Below are 19029 nucleotides of genomic sequence, written 5' to 3' on the forward strand. Positions count from 1 at the left end.
TAGACAGGAAAAGTACAAAGGTAGGATTGAATATATACAGAAAGCTAAGGTAATGCTCAAGAGCCTCTGCAAGGAACAGCAGTTTATGTTTGGTAGCGAAGCACTGGAAGTAGTAAGCGAATATGTCTACTTAGGACAGGTAGTAACCGCAGATCCGGACCATGAAAAGGAAATAACAAGAAGAATAAGTTTAGGATGGAGCGCATTTGGCGAGCACTCGCAGATTATGACTAGCAGCTTACCGGTATCGCTCAAGAGGAAAGTATAGAACAGTTGCATCTTACCTGTACTCACCTATGGGGCTGAAACTTGGAGGCTAATAGTTTAGTTGGCGACAGCCCAGAGGGCTATGGAAGGAAAAATGGTAGGGGTAACATAAAGAGATAGGAAGCGTGCAGAGTGTGTCAGAGAAATAACTCAAGTTACTGACATTCTATTGGAAATTAAGAAGAAGAAATGGGCATGGGCAAGGCATGTAGTGCGAAAAGAGGATAACCGATGGTCGGCAGAACGTTAGGTGGGTGGATGAGGTTAAGAAGTTCGCAGGGTGAGGTGGATGCAGCTAGCACAGAACCGGGTTGTTTGGAGAAATATGGGAGAGGCCTTCTCCCTGGAGTGGGTATTGTCAGGCTTATGACGATGATGATGAGTGCAGAAAAATTTGCTATTCCTTAAGAGTTCTTTTAGCTATGCAAAAATGTGGCCTAATTTCGTTTATCTTATTAAACTGTATAGAGGGTTCTACACCGTTATATGCTTTGCCGATATCCAAAGTGACCGATGCCGACACTTCTTTCTTCTTATTTTCAACCCTAATTTACTCTCAAATCTGTGTGAGCCGTTCAAATCGAGCACCCTTGACGAAACCCAATCTGTGAATCAATATATGCATTCAGGGTTATAACATGTTTAGTGAGGCACAGGTGAACTATACGTTTACTAATTTTGAAGTTAGGGAAATCGGCCGAATAATATCCAAGTCAAAGCCCTTTTTTCGGATCTCTGAGGATTAGTATAATTTTAGCAGCTTTCCAGTCTTCAGGAAACCAAGCTGTTTCCAGGGAACAATTTACAATATTCAACGCTTCCGAGTTGTGGTCTTGCACTAAAACGTTCAGCATAGCGACTGTAATAGCATCACACCCGGTAGCTGCAGGTTTCAGAGCAGCCACCATACAATGAAACCCCAACGGCTCAACAGCAATGGAATCAGCACATGGCGTAGGTCGAAGAAACGGAACCATCACTTCCGCTTGAAAGCGAATAGCAAGGTCGTTCGCAATCTGTTCAAGTTTATATTTTGCTTCATGGGGTGATAACACCTCTGACTCGGTTACATGTGGTGAATATGAACATTGGTTGCATTGCATGAATCTATACAATGCCTTCCGATTATTTGGATTATAGAGATAAATATTCATATTAGCATTATACTCATCCTTGGCTATACGAATAGCTTTTTTTTAAATTAAGTCGCATAAAATTTAAAATTTATCGAATTTTGAGGACATTGGTTATGGGAAAGGCTCTTCTATGCAGCTTCTCTACGACGGCATGCTTTTTCACGTTCTTCGTTCCACCATCGGCAGGACGTTTTGTTAGAGACAGACGATTTCACAGTGAACACTGAACGCTCAGGGGTATCTAACAGAGAAGAGAGTGCTTGTTGAGAACGTTCAGAATGCTCAGATGATTCTATGGAGGAGAAAGAGGAATTCACAAGCTTTTTAAAGATGTCATGGTTGAGAAATGTTTGTTCACAAGTAATTATTCTAAGGGGAGCCGATACTATATTAAACGTAACTGGGAAGTGATCGCTAAATGTACCACAATCCAGCGTAGCCCATGATGAGACCCTTAGTCCATTTGCTGCTAACGCTATATTAGTTATTGCCCTAGAAGCTGCTCGCATGTAGGTTATTTCTGGACTATAAAAGTGACGTACATCAATTACAGACATCCAGTTTCAAAGCCGCTGCACGCATATATCTGAACGGTAACCCCAAAGAACGTGGTGAGAATTAAAATCGCCAGCAATACTAACTTTGTTCGTTGAACTCAATGATAACTTAAGCAATCTGTCTTACGGACGCCTGCTGAGAAGTAGACATTTGCAATAGTGAGAGGAGCACACTGTGGAATTTCGATATCATCTGCAAGCAGTTCGCAGTCTTGTAGTATTTTGTGTGACGCCTTCGCCCGATGAAATGTTTTTGACGAAATTAATGTAGCAAGCCGCCACCCCGGCCGCTAGTGCGATCTGATCTAAAAGTTCTGAAATGTTTGAGAGAAAATGGCCGGTTTAACAACAGCCAAGTTTCTTGTAGTAAAATTATGTCTGGGTTGAATTTTTAGATAAAAGTCAGTAAACAGTAAAATGAAGATGCAATTGAACGACAATTTCACTGTAGTGCTTTTAACCCCGCCATGATTATTGTAAAATCCGGGAGGTTGTAACAGCCTCCTTTAAGACATCAATGTTATTCTGAAGATTAGGGGAACGTTTTTTGCTTTTAGTGGTGTTAGAATGGGAGGATTTTGAGGGAGAGGAAGAAACGCGGCGCTTCTGGGAGGAACATGTCATCTCGACATCCAATGGATAAACGGTGGACACGTGGGTATCCACAGGACCCTGACCCTGTACTTTCATTGAAGAAAAAGGACTAGGTGATGTCTGGGTAGAATCTCCATCAACAGAGGCCCTAGCAAGCGTAAGAGCATGGCATTCATTTATAACAGGGTTGCCCACTAGCAAAGCTGAAATTGTGGCTATGACCTGTGAGACAGCTTCTGTAAATGTGATTACGATACGTTCCAAGACAGCCTCAAGTGATTTCTCCGCATTTCAGACAACCGACTTCGTCAGGCCTGCTTCAACATCCGAACCTAGTGTTCTTGCACAAGCTGCATATGAATTCCTTTTATGGTCTAGCTGCGCATAGGCATCTGCCCTAGAGCACGTTTTGTGCTGGAGAATGTCGAGAAAAGTTTGCTCGTGTGCACGTTTTGGGCGAGTATTATCATCAGCAGGGTGATCTGCGTAACATAGTGTGCAAATTACCACAGCAGACGTGCAAATGTCAGATGAATGGTTGTCTCCACACAGTCTGCAGCGTTTTGCGGATATGCACGCGTTGCTGCTACGTCCAAATCGCCAGCAGGTTTTTTGCATTGCAAAGGGCGAGGCTGAAGGGATCTAACGGTACACAGTGGGCCATACCTTAATCTCTGTTGGACAGTTAGCCCCGGTAAACGTCGCTATCATCGATTCTGTCCACACCCTGGAGCCACCAGCATCCCTGCTGCAACGGCATAGTGATATGATGCAAGCGCCAGCCTCGTTATGTCCCTCGATCATTTCCTGAGTAGAAGCCGACGAATCCACGCCGCGTATAAATACCTTTTGAGCATGCCAGCTGTTCAGGTATAAAGGCTTTACTGACAGTGATGCAAGCGATGCGCATCAAAGCAAGTCCGGCACACATTGTATATTCGAGGACTTAGAAAGAATACCTCTCCCGTAAAACGGACGCAGCTTAGATATTTCTAGGTAGTGGGGGGGGGGGGGGGGTTACAGCCTTTAGCTGTTCCTGGGTCATTTTTGGATTTTTCAACTTCAGGGCTCCATCCCCAATTGGTACAAATGCCACTGGTATTATGCTTATTCCATTCCTTCCGAAACATTCCAGGTCCGAGCTTTGGGCCGGCATCCTGGCAAACAAGGATGCTGAACAAGGCGAGGGAGCTTCCCCCCCCCCCCCCCCCCGAAGAAGCTAGAGACATTATAGATCTATTTGAACATGCACCCTAACTTCCGGTTTAAATAAACTACTGTCCAATCCCCCGACGTGTAATGGCCTCACCGGAGAGAACGGTCGGGCTAGCAAACAAGACAGGAGCCAGCAGTCAGGAGAAGACAGCAGAACTGCACACCAGTGGCGAAGCATCTGTTAGGAACTCACGCCGATGCACACGCTACTTCGGCGTCATCCTTATCTCTTTTATATACCACTGTTATCGCTGAGAGTATTTCGCTTCTCTGTGCGACCCGAGCTTCAGGTCTCAATAGGCCTGATCTCCCAAGCCCATCTTTACAAAATTTTAATCATTAATGATCGACCACTTTTGGAGCGCACACTCCCAGACATCCTTATAGTGTGTAGGCGTAGCTGTTCCGGTCTCAGAGGAGATGCCTTCGACTCGCATGGGAACCTCAGCCGGAAGTCAACTACCGGTAGGTGCCCAGCTTTCTCCAATTCAAGCCAGAGAAAGGGTCGGAGTCAGAGTTACAAACAATACAATATTTATACATAGCAAGAGACGATACAGATGCAATTATATTCACTGATCGAATTGACACTAATAAGAATACACAAACAAGACGTTCCCAGAAAGACAATGCAAAGCAGATAACGTGAGAGGCTATCATAACAAATACTGAGGCTTAAAAACAAACAATGCACGAGGGAGTCTGAACAAATAAACACTGTCGCAGACCGACGTCTGGAGAGTCCCATTGTGGCCGTCCCGTAGATGAGCGCCGCCCCCTGTCAGATCAGTGGACATTCTGAACATCGAGTTGACCCCGGGAACCGAGCAGCTGCACTTGATCCACCACAATACTGGCTGCAACACTGCCTCTACCAGAGGCTAGCTTGTCGAAGCGACGGGACTTAACAAATAGAACGCGCCGCGTCTGTCTGTTCCAACGCGCAAGGCAGGCGCGCACATACACGCAATTCCCCGTTCAAGCGTCCTCCCCGTAGAGGTGTGCATTGTCATTGGTCGGCTTCGGCCGAACCTACTGGAGACGTCCAGTTGCTTCTGGCCGCGTGAGTAATCGTCGCCGCCAAGTGATGAGGAGGGGCTGACGCCGATGCACGCATGGTTATGCGCTGTACTTGCGCGGAAAAGGAGTCATTTCTCCAATCATCTGGAACCGTCTACGCGACGCCATGCGCGGGCTTCTTTAGCGCTGCGCTGACTCAACGAAAATGCGCACCACTTTCGTGACAGCTGGTCATACCACAACTCGGTACATTTTTTTTCCTTGGTCCCGCCCCGCAAGTGTTTTGAGATTTCGTAAAAAGAAAGTTTCTATGTAGAGCGCCAACAGTGCTACGAGAAGGCCTAGTGAATATAAACAATTACTGATCAGTTTTTTTCTGCAAAATTGGAGTGTTGCGCGGAAGGTTTTATATTGGCGACATAGGATTCAGAAGAACGTTTTGTTGGACTAGTTAGTGCATGTTATAAAATAAAGATGCGCAAACATCCACCTAAGTTTGAAGAAGCCGGGTTTAAGTTGCAGTTCACTTCAGTTTGAAGGAAGCGTAAACACCTGGAAGAAGGAAATTTGCACAGGTTCTTGCGTGGCCGCGGTGTTGAGCAACATCTTCCTCTAGGCAATTGATGGCTCTCTGGACAGGAATTTCGAAAAAGAGAAAGTTATTAAGGTTTTCCGGAATGTAAATGATCTTAAACAAACAGGACCCATCGACTACCCGACACACTGTGAATTAAATTCTAGAAGTATTTAGGGCACATAGCCATGGATTTGAGTATACCTGTGGACTATACCGGTGAGGAATAAGCTGAAATTTCTGGACCTCGAGTTGCCGTTGGGACGGCAAGCATGAGCTGGATGTACCACCCCCGAGCTCAAAAAGAGCTTCTGTCAACAGATCAGCACCCTCCCTCGAAGACAGTAAAACGAGCCATAGCCGCAGCAGTGTTACAAACATGTGTGCAGAAGCCATGTGAGCATTGCATGCAGTGTAGCTTTTAAAACCAGATTGCACGGTTATAAAAGGCAGGCTTTCCTCAGACTCTGTTATCAGCAGTAACCGAGACCTGGCTTCAAAAAATAAAAGTTAAAAAGACTAGCAAAGCTCAGGAGGAACCCAGGTGGGTAAAACCTGTAGTCGTTCCATAATCTCACTGTGTTGCACATAACCTTGAAGAAACTTGCAAACAAGTTTAAAGTTTCTGTGGCTTTTTCCGCTCCTTGCAAAGTGGATTCCTTGTGCCCTCAAAATAATAATAAAAAACCAGGAGAGATGACTTGCGGAAGTTTTCATTCCAAGAAGTTTGTTAGGTGCAAGGAGGGCGTTGTTGTACCAGATGCCACTCACATGCGGTAAGGTATATATCGGCCAAACGGGGAGGTGTGTGAACGAGTGTCCGAGGAAGCATGAGTGATCACTTGGGTCTAACCTCCTGCTGCATTGTAAAACTTGTAAATCGATGCCTCGCCTAGATGAAACGATTATCTTAGACGTAAGTCAAGGTAGCGTGGCCGGAGAATTGAATAAAAGCCTGAATAACCAAAAGAAAGGGCTTTGAATGCGTCACTGAACCCTCGAAAGTGTTGTTGGGAACTGTCTTTTTTAGGAAACCACTGTTAAAAAATTGGGTGATTATACACAGCAGAAGGCATATATTTTTCATTTTTTTATTTCTTACGGCCCCCTACACCTTGTCATAGTTCACTTTTTATCTGTTATCATTGTTCATTTTTTCACCTTCCATGTGTTCTTTATCGATTTTATCAATCTTATTTTATGTCCACCTACACCATGTGAAGGTGTTTTTGCTTCTGGTGAGCAATGGCACGTCATGCCTATATTGTTACGACGGGGGTAAGACGTCGGAGCGCTGAACAAGACGATAGGGCAGGGAGCTCAGCTGGTCAACGGCCGCGTGTCCGGCACGAGAGTCTTTTTTCCAACGTCTTTCTCCTTCACTTGTGTTCTAAACTTCAACTTATTCTGTACTGTTGCATTTTCCCCCTGGGCAGACGAAGCCCCCCCGGGCGAGGTAGTTATTCGTTTCCACGAGAGTGACACGGCTTCATCCAGGCGACATGCATGGGCAACTTCGGTTCTGACTGAACGACGACCACTTGCTGTCATACGTGCTATTTGGTAGTTCACTTCACTGACGCGTTCAACCACAACGCAAGGGCTAGCGTAATGCGCCAACATTTTTCGGGCTAAACCACGCTTTCGGAGAGGTCGCCAAAGCCACACTAAATCCCCAGGGGCGTAAGACACATGGTTATGTCGGCTGTCGTACCGAGCTTTTGAAAGCTCTTGCGAAGCGAGAATTTGCAAACGGGCGAGACGGTGAGCTTCTTCGGCTCGACAAAGAGTTTCCGCGATGCACGGTTCGTCATGGACGGAGTAAGGAAGAATGGTGTCTAGACGATACCGAGGAGGACGGGTATATAGCAGGAAGAACGGGCTGTAGCCAGTCGCCTCATGTGTTGCAGTGTTGAATGCAAACGTTATAAACGGCAGTATAGTATTCCAATTCTTGTGGTCAGATGCAATGTACATAGATAGCATGTTTGTGAGTGTGCGGTTTGTGTGCTCCGCCAAGCCGTTGGTTTAAGGGTGATATGATGTGGAATGCCGAAAATGCGACGCACACAAACGAAGAAGCTCTTCCACAACATCTGGCATAAACTGGCGACCTCGGTCACTGATGATCCCTCGCGGAGGTCCATGGCGGAGGATCACAGAACGGAGCAATAGCAGGGACACGTGGTGAGCGGTGGCTGAAGGAAGAGCGGCCGTTTCGCAGTAGCGGGTGAGATAGTCGGCACAAACCACGATCGAACGATTTCCGTCGTATGACGTCGGGAAGGGACCCATAGGTCGATTCAGATTTTCTCAAATGCGCCACGTGGTGGAGTCACAGGATGCAGCAGGCCCTGTGGCGTGGACGTAGGACGTTTGTCTTGTTGGCACTCAGTGCAGCTCGCCACATATCGCTCAGTCGTCTGGCGCATCTTTGGCCAATAAAACCGGTCGCGGGCACGATGGAGCGTTCGTGCAGAGCCCAGATGACCGGAAGTGGGGTCGTCGTGCATGCGCGTAAGATGCAGGAGCGGTAGCTCTCGGGAACCACAAGCAGAAAATTGGTGCCGGTGCTTGAGTAAGCCTTTTTGTACAAAAAGCCATCATGGAGACAAAATGGGCTTGAAGCAGTGGAATCCCGCGCATCCGCAAGCAGTGGCTCGAGGCTTATATCGGTCTCTTGCGCAGTCCGCAAAGCCGAGGCGTCGGGAAACTCGGGCACGACGGAGGCGATGTAATGATCGAAATCACCAGAGTCAGATTCGGTCGTAGGAAGAGGAAGCCGTGAAAGACAGTCTGCATCGGCGTGTTTGCGGCCACTCTTGTACGAAACAGTGAAGTCGTACTCTTGCAGACGAAAGGCCAGCGAGCCAGACGACCAGATGGATCACGAAGGTTGACAAGCCAACACAGAGCATGATGGTCCGTCACAACCATGAAATGGCATCCATATAGGTAGCATCGAAACCGCTGAACAGCGAAAACTACAGCGAGACACTCCTGCTCCGTAACAGTATAGTTACGCTCAGGTTTGCTGAGGGCACTGTAAGGCCGCGGTGGTCCTTTCTTTAATGTTTCAGCGCGCGGGCCGCAGAAAACGGCGATGGAATGTTCTCCAAGCTACGAGAAAGCGACGCGACCGATTATGTCGTCTCGGCCACAGCACTGCGCCTCCTCGCCCTCGTCGCCATGCGCGGAGTCAAGCGTGTATTCCCCCGCACGGTCCCGGCCCTCCTCCTCCCTTCGCGCGGGAGGGCCGCGCGTGCTGACCATGTTAGAGAAAATTCGAGGCCTCTCCAGAAGGCCAAGGGGGGAAGGCATAGCTTTGGCAGGGCTAAGCTGTTTTCCGTTCCTCCTCCGCGCCTAGAAGGTTCGGCGCTGGCTATTGAAGAGCGCGCCGCGCAGTTAATGACGGTTCTGGTTCTGATTCGATTCTCGCTCGGAGAAGGCAGCATAGCAGGCAGGCCCCGACTGAGAAGTCGTAAAAAGAGCGATGCGCTCAGTTTGATGTTAGTTTTTAGCTCAGTCTCTTTTGTAAAGTGTGTCGCCTCTCTGTCTCGTGTAACTAAGTTTTCTGTACCCTGTGCTTGCGTGTGAACTACACGTCGCCTGCCGAATCGACGAGCACCTTGGAGAGGTGCGGAAGATTTGAAGAAGAGAACTAGAAGAACCTTTGACGTTTTACTGGCGCGTGTGTTTGCGTGTGAACTACATGTCGCCTGCCGAATGGACGAGCACCTTGGAGAGGTGCGGAAGATTTGAAGAAGTGAACTAGAAGAACCTTTGACGTTTTACTGGCGCAGTCGACAGTGCGATTCGGCAACTGCAGCACTCCGCAAGCCCAGCCCGTTACTCGAGCCGTCGCAACGTTATCGGCGCTCACCGAAGTTCCGGCCGTTCAAGGTGGAAGAGCTTCGCCGCGTGCAAGGACCTAGGGACCCCAAGAGGAGACGGTCAGAGGCAGCGGCGAACAGGAGTGCCCACCAGAGAGGAGCGGCGCGGCAAGGAGGGAGCAACCGTTGCTGAGGTGCTGAGATCTCCCGGTCATTCGGGGTAGGAACTTCATCGACGCGTGCAAGGACCCAGGGACCCCCAGCGGTGACGGTCAGAGGCAGCGACGAGCGGAAGTGCCCCACAGCGAGGAGCGACGCGGCAAGGAAGGCGCAACCGTTGCTCAGGTGAGCGGGATTTCTTGCGTCCGTTGGTGTGCGTGGCTCAGGCATTAGGAGCGGGAGGTGCGCGGTGTCGACGTGTAGTTAGTTAGGTTAGCAAACATGAACACCAGAAAGTCAGTGTTTTCCGGATGGACCAGTGTGTCCGTAAGAGTCCCCATAGCCTCACTGAGACGGAAGAATTGCGTAACAAAGACGAATAGTAAGGACCTAGCGAAACGTCGAGAGACAGAGGCGAAAGCAGAGGCTGAATTAGAAATTAGAAAGATGGAGATAGAATTGAGAAAGATGGAGGCAGAATTGAGAAAGTACGAAATAGAAACTCAAATAGTGATAGCGAAGGCAGAAGCTCGAAAGGTACGAGCAGAGGTCCAAGTATTGGAAAGAAGACGAATGCCTCGTGGTTTCCAAATTGAAGCAAGTAAAGTAGAAAGAACCATTCGAAAGAGCGGCCCCGAACAGTACTTGTAGGGAGCGTGTCAGGTGACGAAGCGGCCTTGCCGTCCGACACTGCCGCGAGCACTACGCCGGCGGAGACAACCTTTGCCGGAGTGAGCGATGCTGTCGGCGTGCGCGGTGCGTTGCCGACCAGCGAAGTAAACAACGCCAAAACATCGGCTGAAGTATTCCCAATAGAAGTGCCCGCGTGCGATCAAATTACCGAGGGCGTCAGCTTCCCGTCAGGTGCATCGGAAGGCGCGTGGCTGCAGAAGACCGAACTAAAACTCGCTGTAGACAAGGTAATCGAAGAACGTAAAGCTGCAGCGTGTTTACAAACTGATCCTGACGTGTTAAATGTAGCAAATGCGGCTAAAACAGCGGCACCGCGCGTGAGCGCTTATCAAGAACAGGGCGCCACAGTTGATTCAGTGACAGCGGGCGCGAGCGATGGGATCGACGAGATCAGCGATCATGCGTTGACCGCAACAGATGCTATTTGTAGGGAAGAAGTATCAGCAGCTGTCGCAAGCATCAAAGTCAGCACCACGAGAGGCGCGGAATTAGCCACCGCTCGCAACTGTGAAACAAAGACACTCCAGGATGTAGCGAGCACCCCGCGCGAGAATGAGCTTACAGGGGGTAGCATAAGCGAAAATCGAAGAGAGTCACAGGATACGTCCCACCCCTCTGGCTCTAAAGAACAGGGCATCATCGCTGGAGGTTTATCGACAACAACACCGCAAGTCGAGACCGCCGCGATGAACCACGACGCGCCGGCTACGAACACGTTGACCGCAGAACATGCGGTATGTAGGAGAACGATCTCATCAGCGGTCCTAAATATCAAGGTCAGTGCCACAGGCACTGAATTGGCCGCCGTCTTCACTCGTGAACCTGAGACGCCCAGTGAAGCGATGAGTCCCCCATTCGAAGGCGAGTGTTTAGCGAGCTGCACTTTTGCAGACCTACACGAGCCGCCTGATGCCGCGCCCCTCCCTAGCTCTAAAGAGTGTCGAGATGCTTGAGCCTGAGCAGCGTTGCGCCGGCGGGCGTGAGCAGTCCTGCTCGCCTGTGTGCGCTCGCGAGCATGGAGTGGCAAGCGAAGTCTGCAAGGAACACTTGCCGGACTTGACCACATGTGATGTGCGCAGAACTCCGGGATCTGGGACTGGCTGTGAACGTTTTGCATGCTGTGCAGTGACTGTGCGCGAGAGAAGTGCTTTTGAACTTTGTGCGGCAGGAACTGCGACTGGCTTCGAACGTCATGCATGCCACGAAGCGACGGTGAAAAGGAACTGTGCATGTGGATTGTGTTCTTGTGAACGGAAAGTCGCAGCCTTTTGTATGTGTTCGGTTTGGCTGGGCAAAGAAGCCCAGCAATCCTCTTATGGTGGGGCGTGTAAGGCCGCGGTGGTCCTTTCTTTAATGTTTCGGCGCGCGCGCCGCAGAAAACGGCGATGGAATGTTCTCCAAGCTACGAGAAAGCGACGCGACTGATTACGTCATCTCGGCTACCGCGCTGCGCCTCCTCGCCCTCGTCGCCATGCGCGGAGTCAAGCGTGTATTCCCCCGCATGGTCCCGGCCCTCCTCCTCGCTTCGCGCGGGAGGGCCGCACGTGCTGACCATGTTCGAGAAAATTCGAGGCCTCTCCAGAAAGCCAACGGGGGAGGGCATAGCTTTGGCAGCGCTAAGCTGTTTTCCGTTCCTCCTCCGCGCCTAGAAGGTTCAGCGCTGGCTATTGAAGAGCGCGCCGCGCAGTTACTGACGGTTCTGGTTCTGATTCGATTCTCGCTTGGAGAAGGCAGCGTAGCAGGCAGGCCCCGACTCAGAAGTCGTAAAAAGAGCGATGCGCTCAGTCTGATGTTAGTGTTTAGCTCAGTCTCTTTTGTAAAGTGTGTCGCCTCTCTGTCTCGTGTAACTAAGTTTTCTGTACCCTGTGCTTCGTGTTCTTGTTATATAAAGTTAATGTTCGTTTTGTTACGGCAAGTTCGTTGGCCTTCGTCTCAGCGTGTTTGGGTGTGAACTACACGTCGCCTGCCGAATCGAGGAGCACCTTGGAGAGGTGCGGAAGATTTAAAGAAAAACAAGAAGAACCTTTTGACGTTTTACTGGCACGGCGTGCATACGCAATACATGCTCGCCTGTTGTCGAACGTTGCACAAGCACAGCGCCAACACCAATCCTACTTGCATCAGTGTGGACTTCAGTCGGAGCGGAGGGGTTGAAGTGCCATGGTATGGGATGTGACGTAAGCAGAAACTTTAGTTTGCAGAAGACGCGCCACAATCTGAGGTCCAGTCGAAAGGGACGTCCTTTCGTAGAAGGAATGTCAGAGGGTAGGTGACGTCGGCAAACCTTGGGATGAATCGTCGAAAGTAAGAACACAGGCCCAGAAAACTGCGGAGCTCCTTTTGAGTCTGTGATCGTTGGAATGCTGCAGTTTTCTGTGGATCTGGTCAAACTGCATCGCGGTCGACGAGATGCCCCAGTACCAGCGCTTGACGTTCACCAAAACGGCACTTTTTCGAAGTCAGGACAAGGCCAGCCTTCTGTAGGCAATCTAAAACAACAGCGAGTCGCGTGTTATGTTCAGTAAACGTCCGTCCAAAAATAACAACATCGTCTAAATAGCACGTGCAGATTTTCCACTTGAGGCCACGAAGTATTGTGTCCATAAATCTTTCAAATGTGGCCGGCGCATTACATAGGCCGAAGGGCATCACGTTAAATTCAAATGGGCCGTCCGGCGTAACAAATGAATTTTTTCCTTGTCAGCAGGGTCCATCGGAATCTGCCAATACCCCGATAGCAAATCAACTGAAAAGAAATAAGACGCGGAGAATAGGCAATCTATGGCATCGTCGGTGCGCGGGAGAGGATACACATCCTTTTTAGTGATGGAGTTGAGGCGACGATGGTCAATGCAGAACCTCCATGTCCCGTCTTTTATCTTCACCATTATCACGGCAGCAGCCCAAGGACAGGACGATTCCTGTATTACGCCCCTGTTCAAGATGTCTTGGACTTGCTCGGTAATGATCTTACGCTCTGATGGTGACACACGGTACGGCTTTTGACGGATCGGATGGGCATATCCCGTGTCAATCCTGTGGCGTGAGCGCTAGACAGCGGAAAACGTTGCGAGCCGTCGGACTGCGCGAAATCAAAGACGGATAGGTGCTGGGACAAGAGGTTCTTCAATATCTGTCGTTGTGAGGTGTTTAACGATGCGCTGATCATCGGAAGAAGCTTTTCGTCAGCAGGTGAGCTAGTAGCGGGGTTGTCTAGGGAAGAAGTAACGACAGCTACACAATTCGGGAGAGTTGCGCTACCTGAAGCTAGTTTGGAGCCCGCTGGAAAAACAACTGGTTCCGATGAGCAATTTATAGCCCACAGTCCGGTACGGCCCTCTTTCACGCGAACCAAACAATGAGGCACTAACGCATTTTTCTTTACGCACTGCATATTAAGAGGCGCCACAGTAGCCTAAGAGAGTCGTTAATAGCAAGGGAGCAGGACACCTGGACACACACTGCTGAATGTGGCGGTATGACGACTTCATCACATACACACAAAACGTCTTCATAATTTGACGTCTCTTCCAAAAAGTTCACGAGGTAGACAACCACTAACACTTAGCTCTCCTGTTCGGCAATCAACTGTAGCGCCGCACATACGCAGAAAGTCAATTCCCAAGATTACGTCGTGTGTAGATCGGGGCAGTACTGCAAACTCCGCCGGAAATACTGTGCCCCCCAAGGAAACTTTAACGCTGCATACCCCAATCGGATACAATAAATCTCCACGTACTCCATAAAAATTTGCAGTTTTGTCCCAAACATAACTTTGTTCTTCAAAAGGTTCTTAAAATCTAAACTCATTACTGAAACTGTAGCCCCAGTGTCTACCAACGCCATCGTTGGCAAACCATCAACAATCACATTGACCTTGTTCTTTAACATGAACACAGAAGAAGGAATAATAGGTAGCAGCGCACATTGTCCAGCGACCTCACCTCCATTCACCGCGCTGGCTAGTTTTCCTGCGTTGGTGGCAGAGATCGGCGCCGTGGAGACGGGGAGCGGCGCACACGAAATGACGGAGGTGGTGTCACACTACGGTCAGACGCTAGCGAATGGCTGCGGAGCCCTTCGTTTTGGAAATGGCCCCTCCGGGAGGGATGTTCTGGCCGATAGCAGTCGATGTAGGGCTGGAAGATGCGTCGGTTCGGTGCCGTCGGGGGATTCCGGAACGATGTTCGCCGATTGCAGTGGCGGGAAATGTGACCCGCGGCACCACACCGGTAGCACACCGGAAGAGGTCGGTCAAAAAGTGGCGTGTCAGCTGGTTCTTGCATGGTAGGCCGCGACGAATATCTAGATGGTGGTTCCGGGACGATGTAGTTGTCCGGCGGTCGGCGCGATGTATGACTGGAGTAAGGGCGAAGATCTCTACGCTGTAGCAAAGAGAATTGTTGGAAACTCTTTTCTGGTCTTGGTCGCGGAGTATATAGGTTTTCGCGGCAGGCAAATTCGGTGACATTCGCGGACATCGGCGGGCACGCACCCCCATAGGTTGGAAGAGCATATACGTCCCCTCCGATGCCATTGGGTCGGGCAAGCTGCTCACGTCGTGACATCTCATCTCGAAATATTTCACGGATGGCGCACAGGATGCTTTGAGATGGCAATTCTTCAATACTAGCCACTGTAGTCACATTTGCGAGCCGTCCAAATTTAGGTGTAATGCGGCGAGTCTTTAGTGCCTTGAATGTTCGGCAGCGCCGGATAACGTTAGAGACCGAACTCAAGTTTTCCTTGGCAATGAGGAAGTGGTAGACATCTTCCGCAATGCCCTTGAGTAGATGACCTACCTTATCATTTTCAATCATCCTTCTGTCGACGGTCTTGCACAACTTGAGTATGGCCTCTATGTAGGTGGTGCAAGTTTCTCCGGCTGCCTGGGCCCTTTGAGCAAGTGTCTGCTCGGCCAGGTCACCGAAACATTCCTTGATTGCTTCGACAAAACTTTCCCAAGTTGTCAGGGAGTCCTCGTTGTTCTCAACCACATCAAGGCGGTTTGCGTCAAAAAATACTACATTGGCTAGTTTAGCTACTGAATCCCAGCGGTTATAGCGGCTCACATGTTCATAATGAGTGAGCCAGTCATCAACATCTTCCCTGCTTGGCCGGCAAAGGAACGACGCTCGCTAAACGGTAGGGTCGCATTCGTGGTGGTCGGCAGCGCATCCCGAGACGGGGGTTGTGGCTGTTTTAATAGGGCGATAAAAACGTTTCCCCCGCTTAGTCTCGGCTGACTGTCACAACCGCCGACCCCACCCAGTGATCGCGTGTGCTACCGAGCGCACGCTGACCACTGCGGGCCGTGCTCTTGGGAACAAAGGAGCAACACGTGCTGACAACGAACAGGCATTTATTGCTGCAATAACAACAACGCCATCTACCAATAAAACACTAATGAATACAGGTCGTCTGACTCACCAGCAGCGCAACGGGCGAATGTTCGCCCACGCTAGGCCAGGGAATAAACCCCGAGGCCGGACAAGACGGGCAAGCGGGAGAAGTCCCACAAGGCTTCACGTCGCCGGTGACTGCGGAGTGCCGCGAGGAGACGTCCGTTCGCGTCCAGGTCCCGATGCCGAAGAGAGGAGTTGGCTTTGTCCGCGTGCGCGCTGACAAGCTCAGGGTGGCGCTTGTGCTGCTGCGACGCTGGCGCCATCTCTCGATAGTTATAATGTTAACCACCAATGTTGGCGCCATTCCGCGATAGCTAGCGTAACTTCCGCGGGGGAAAGCCGACTTTAAAGGGGACGATGGGAGATCGTTCCCCACAGGGTAAAGGGTCCGGTGTTGATGTTCGGGGATGCTCGGTAGTCTGCTGCATTCTTGTTGAAAAGGGTGGGAGACCAGCGAGGCGACGGCTCCGACGAAGCTCCAGCGATTGAGGATGTGTCTTGAGGGTAGTCGTACCCAGCACCTGACCACCAATTTCTTACGACGGGGGTAAGACGTTGGAGCGCTGAACAAGACGATAGGGCAGGGAGCTCAGCTGGTCAACGGCTGCGAGTCCGGCAAGAGAGTCTTTTTCCAATGTCTTTCTCCTTAACTTGTGTTCTAAACTTCATTTTCTTTTGTACTGTTGCAATATGTTGTACGTGTCTCATTCATTACATAATCAGTTGTTAGTAAGCGCTTGTCCATTTTACAGCGACACAGGGTGATTGATAACATGAGTCATCAAATGGCACAAAATACTAGTCAAGCCTGAACTACTTAGCTTAGTTGTTTATCCATCTACCGTGCATGATGAGCCAGGAGCTTTTGAGTTCGGTTGACGATCTCAGAGTAGCAGGATCTAATTACTGATTTGGTGCTGCCATTTCTATGAAAGCGAAAGAAAGAATTTGCACTGCGCGACTATTCGATGTCGGAGTAGCTGGAATACCACTAAGTAGTCTAAATTAATTATAATAATTGCACTACACCAGCGGTGATAGCTTGTTTGGCGCTGGGGGACGTGAAAACTTGCAGGCCTAGGAGGTTGTTCGTATGAGCCACGTTAAACGCTATGAAGTGATTCTTGAAAATGTTATGATCATTGGCAATACAAAGAAAAAGCTGATGAACCCATTCAAGAAACCTAAAACATGGCATTGACGTAACATGTCTCCAGTCGATTGTTTCATATTTCAATACCTACTTTCATTCTATGCTTTTTGAAAAACGTGCTACTGATGATCTGCGATGTATCGTCTGAATCTGTAATCACTGTATCCCAAGAAGGTATCGTTTAGTCATTACTAAGATTAAATAGAAAATGTTTCCATGGTCCCGATAAAATTTCAAACGCTCTCTTGCGCCGTTATACAGAATCGTTATTCCTTCTCTTTAGCAGAAATTTTCCATTTGTCTTTGTCATCTCATTCTTCGCCTCTAGATTGGTTAACAGCTAGAGTTGTGCGTGCTTAAAAAAGGGAGACCGAAAGGATTTGAGCACCGCCGTCCGATTTTACTGAGGAATTCCTGTTGTAAGCTGAGAGAACATATTGTCGCCAACCCCATAGTTCAAATTGTAAATTCCGCAGCAAGTTTATCTCCATTCCAACACGGTTTTAGGAAATGCTTTTCTACTGTGACACATTTGGTTACCGCCATCCATACTTTAGGGACGTATTATATAAATCAGGACAACACAGCAAATCCGGACAATCAGCAAAGGTTTTGACAAGGTACCACAGATTGCAAAGGTTATATTAATTACTTTATCTTTACTTACTTTACGAGAAAACGTTGTTGGGCCAGTCGGTAAATCATGGTAAATAAAATGCTTTTGGTGCGCAGTATCCCCCTTTTATTTATCTTTACCTATAGTTAGCTGGATAGCATATCTTACCTAAATAATCGCGCTCAGTTTGTGGAGATCGATGGTAGTGATTCTGCACCACTTCCAATGATGTCTAGCGTTCTCCAAAAAAAAAAGCGTTCTTGGTCCGCTGCTATTTCTGATTTACATTAATGACATAGTATGTTCGGTTGATAGTACGGTTAAGTTTGGTTTATTTGCCGACAACTGCACGCTTTACATTCCAATACACTCTGTCGCTGACCAAACAATCAGTTCAGTTCAGTCGTTCAGTCGTGTCCGACTCTTCGTGACCCTATGGACCATGTCACGCCACGCTTTCCGGTCTCTCACTATCTTCCTAACATCACATAACTTCATTTGCAATGCTTCGAGGATGCCATCTAACCATCGCGTTCGCTGCCTACCCCTTTTCCGGCGACCCTCAACCTTTCCCAACGTCAAATCTTTCTCCAGCGACTCCTCTCTTCTCATCAGATGACCAAAGTAGCTGAGCTTGACCAAAGTAGCTGAGCTATTGTGACTGGCCATAGGGTTTTCTTGGCAGGAAATACTGGAGTGGGTTGCCATTACCTTCTCCAGTGAATTGAATCACATTTTGTCAGAACTCTCTGCCGTGACCTGTCTATCATGGGTGGCCCTACACAGCAGAGCTCACGACTTCATCGAGTTTCGCAAGCCCCTCCGCCACGACAAGGCAGTGATCCATGAAGGGGGACCAAACAATGCTTTTTTTTTATCATACGCCAGTGCACAGTTTTATCTATCCCCATTGCATTCAAAGACCAAACAATGCTTTGAATGAAATGGGTATAGAAAAAACTGTGCACTTGCGTATGATAAAAAAAAGCAGACCCTCTGTCAGTTTGCTTAGTCTGTTTCTAACACTTCAATTTCCAAAAATACAAATATCTAGGTGTCGTAATTAATTCAATGCTTAACTGGATCGACCATATTGATTACATTTGCTCAGGAGGACTAAGAAAACTTGGATTTTTAAGACACAATTGTGTCTTAAAAGCTCAAAGGCACGCCAATCAGTGTAAAATTGTTATCCCCTAATTCCCTAATAAGGCCGAAACGTGAGTATGCGGCTGTTGTCTGGGACCCACACACAAAAAAGATATAGCGAAAATAGATAATATACGAAGACAGGCTGTGCGATTCATTCATAATAAATTTAAGTGGACTGATTGCCCATCTGCCTTAATGGGTGCCAACAACATCAAAGCGCTTGTAATAGGACGCAAATTTGCTCCCTAAGCGTATTTTCTTTCACTTCTTCAAGAAAAATGTGGCTTTTCTTCATCATATATGTTACACCATCAACGGCACGAAAATAAATTTTGTTCAAATTTTCATACTTTCCGTGCTAAATAAACAAATAGAATTTATTGTCAGACTCTATTGTCATCAGTGCAAATACTGAAACGACGCTGAGCACTTTACTGCAAAAGAGAAAAGATAATGCAATGCAGAGCATTGTATCAGAGTGACTTTTTGCTGGCTCTTTTGTGTGATGCGTTAATACATTTTTTCGTGTACAAATGTTATGGCGTATTGAAATTGTTCTGCTATCTGCCCTTCCTGCTTTGACCACATGAGGTTCACAGTATTATGTCAACAAATAAAATAAATAATAAGGTTCACGTTAACGGTGCCCTGCAGT

This window comes from Amblyomma maculatum, chromosome 1, assembly GCF_055883805.1.
Source record: "Amblyomma maculatum isolate TAMU_Amacu chromosome 1, ASM5588380v1, whole genome shotgun sequence".
In the NCBI taxonomy this organism is placed as follows: Eukaryota; Metazoa; Arthropoda; class Arachnida; order Ixodida; family Ixodidae; genus Amblyomma; species Amblyomma maculatum.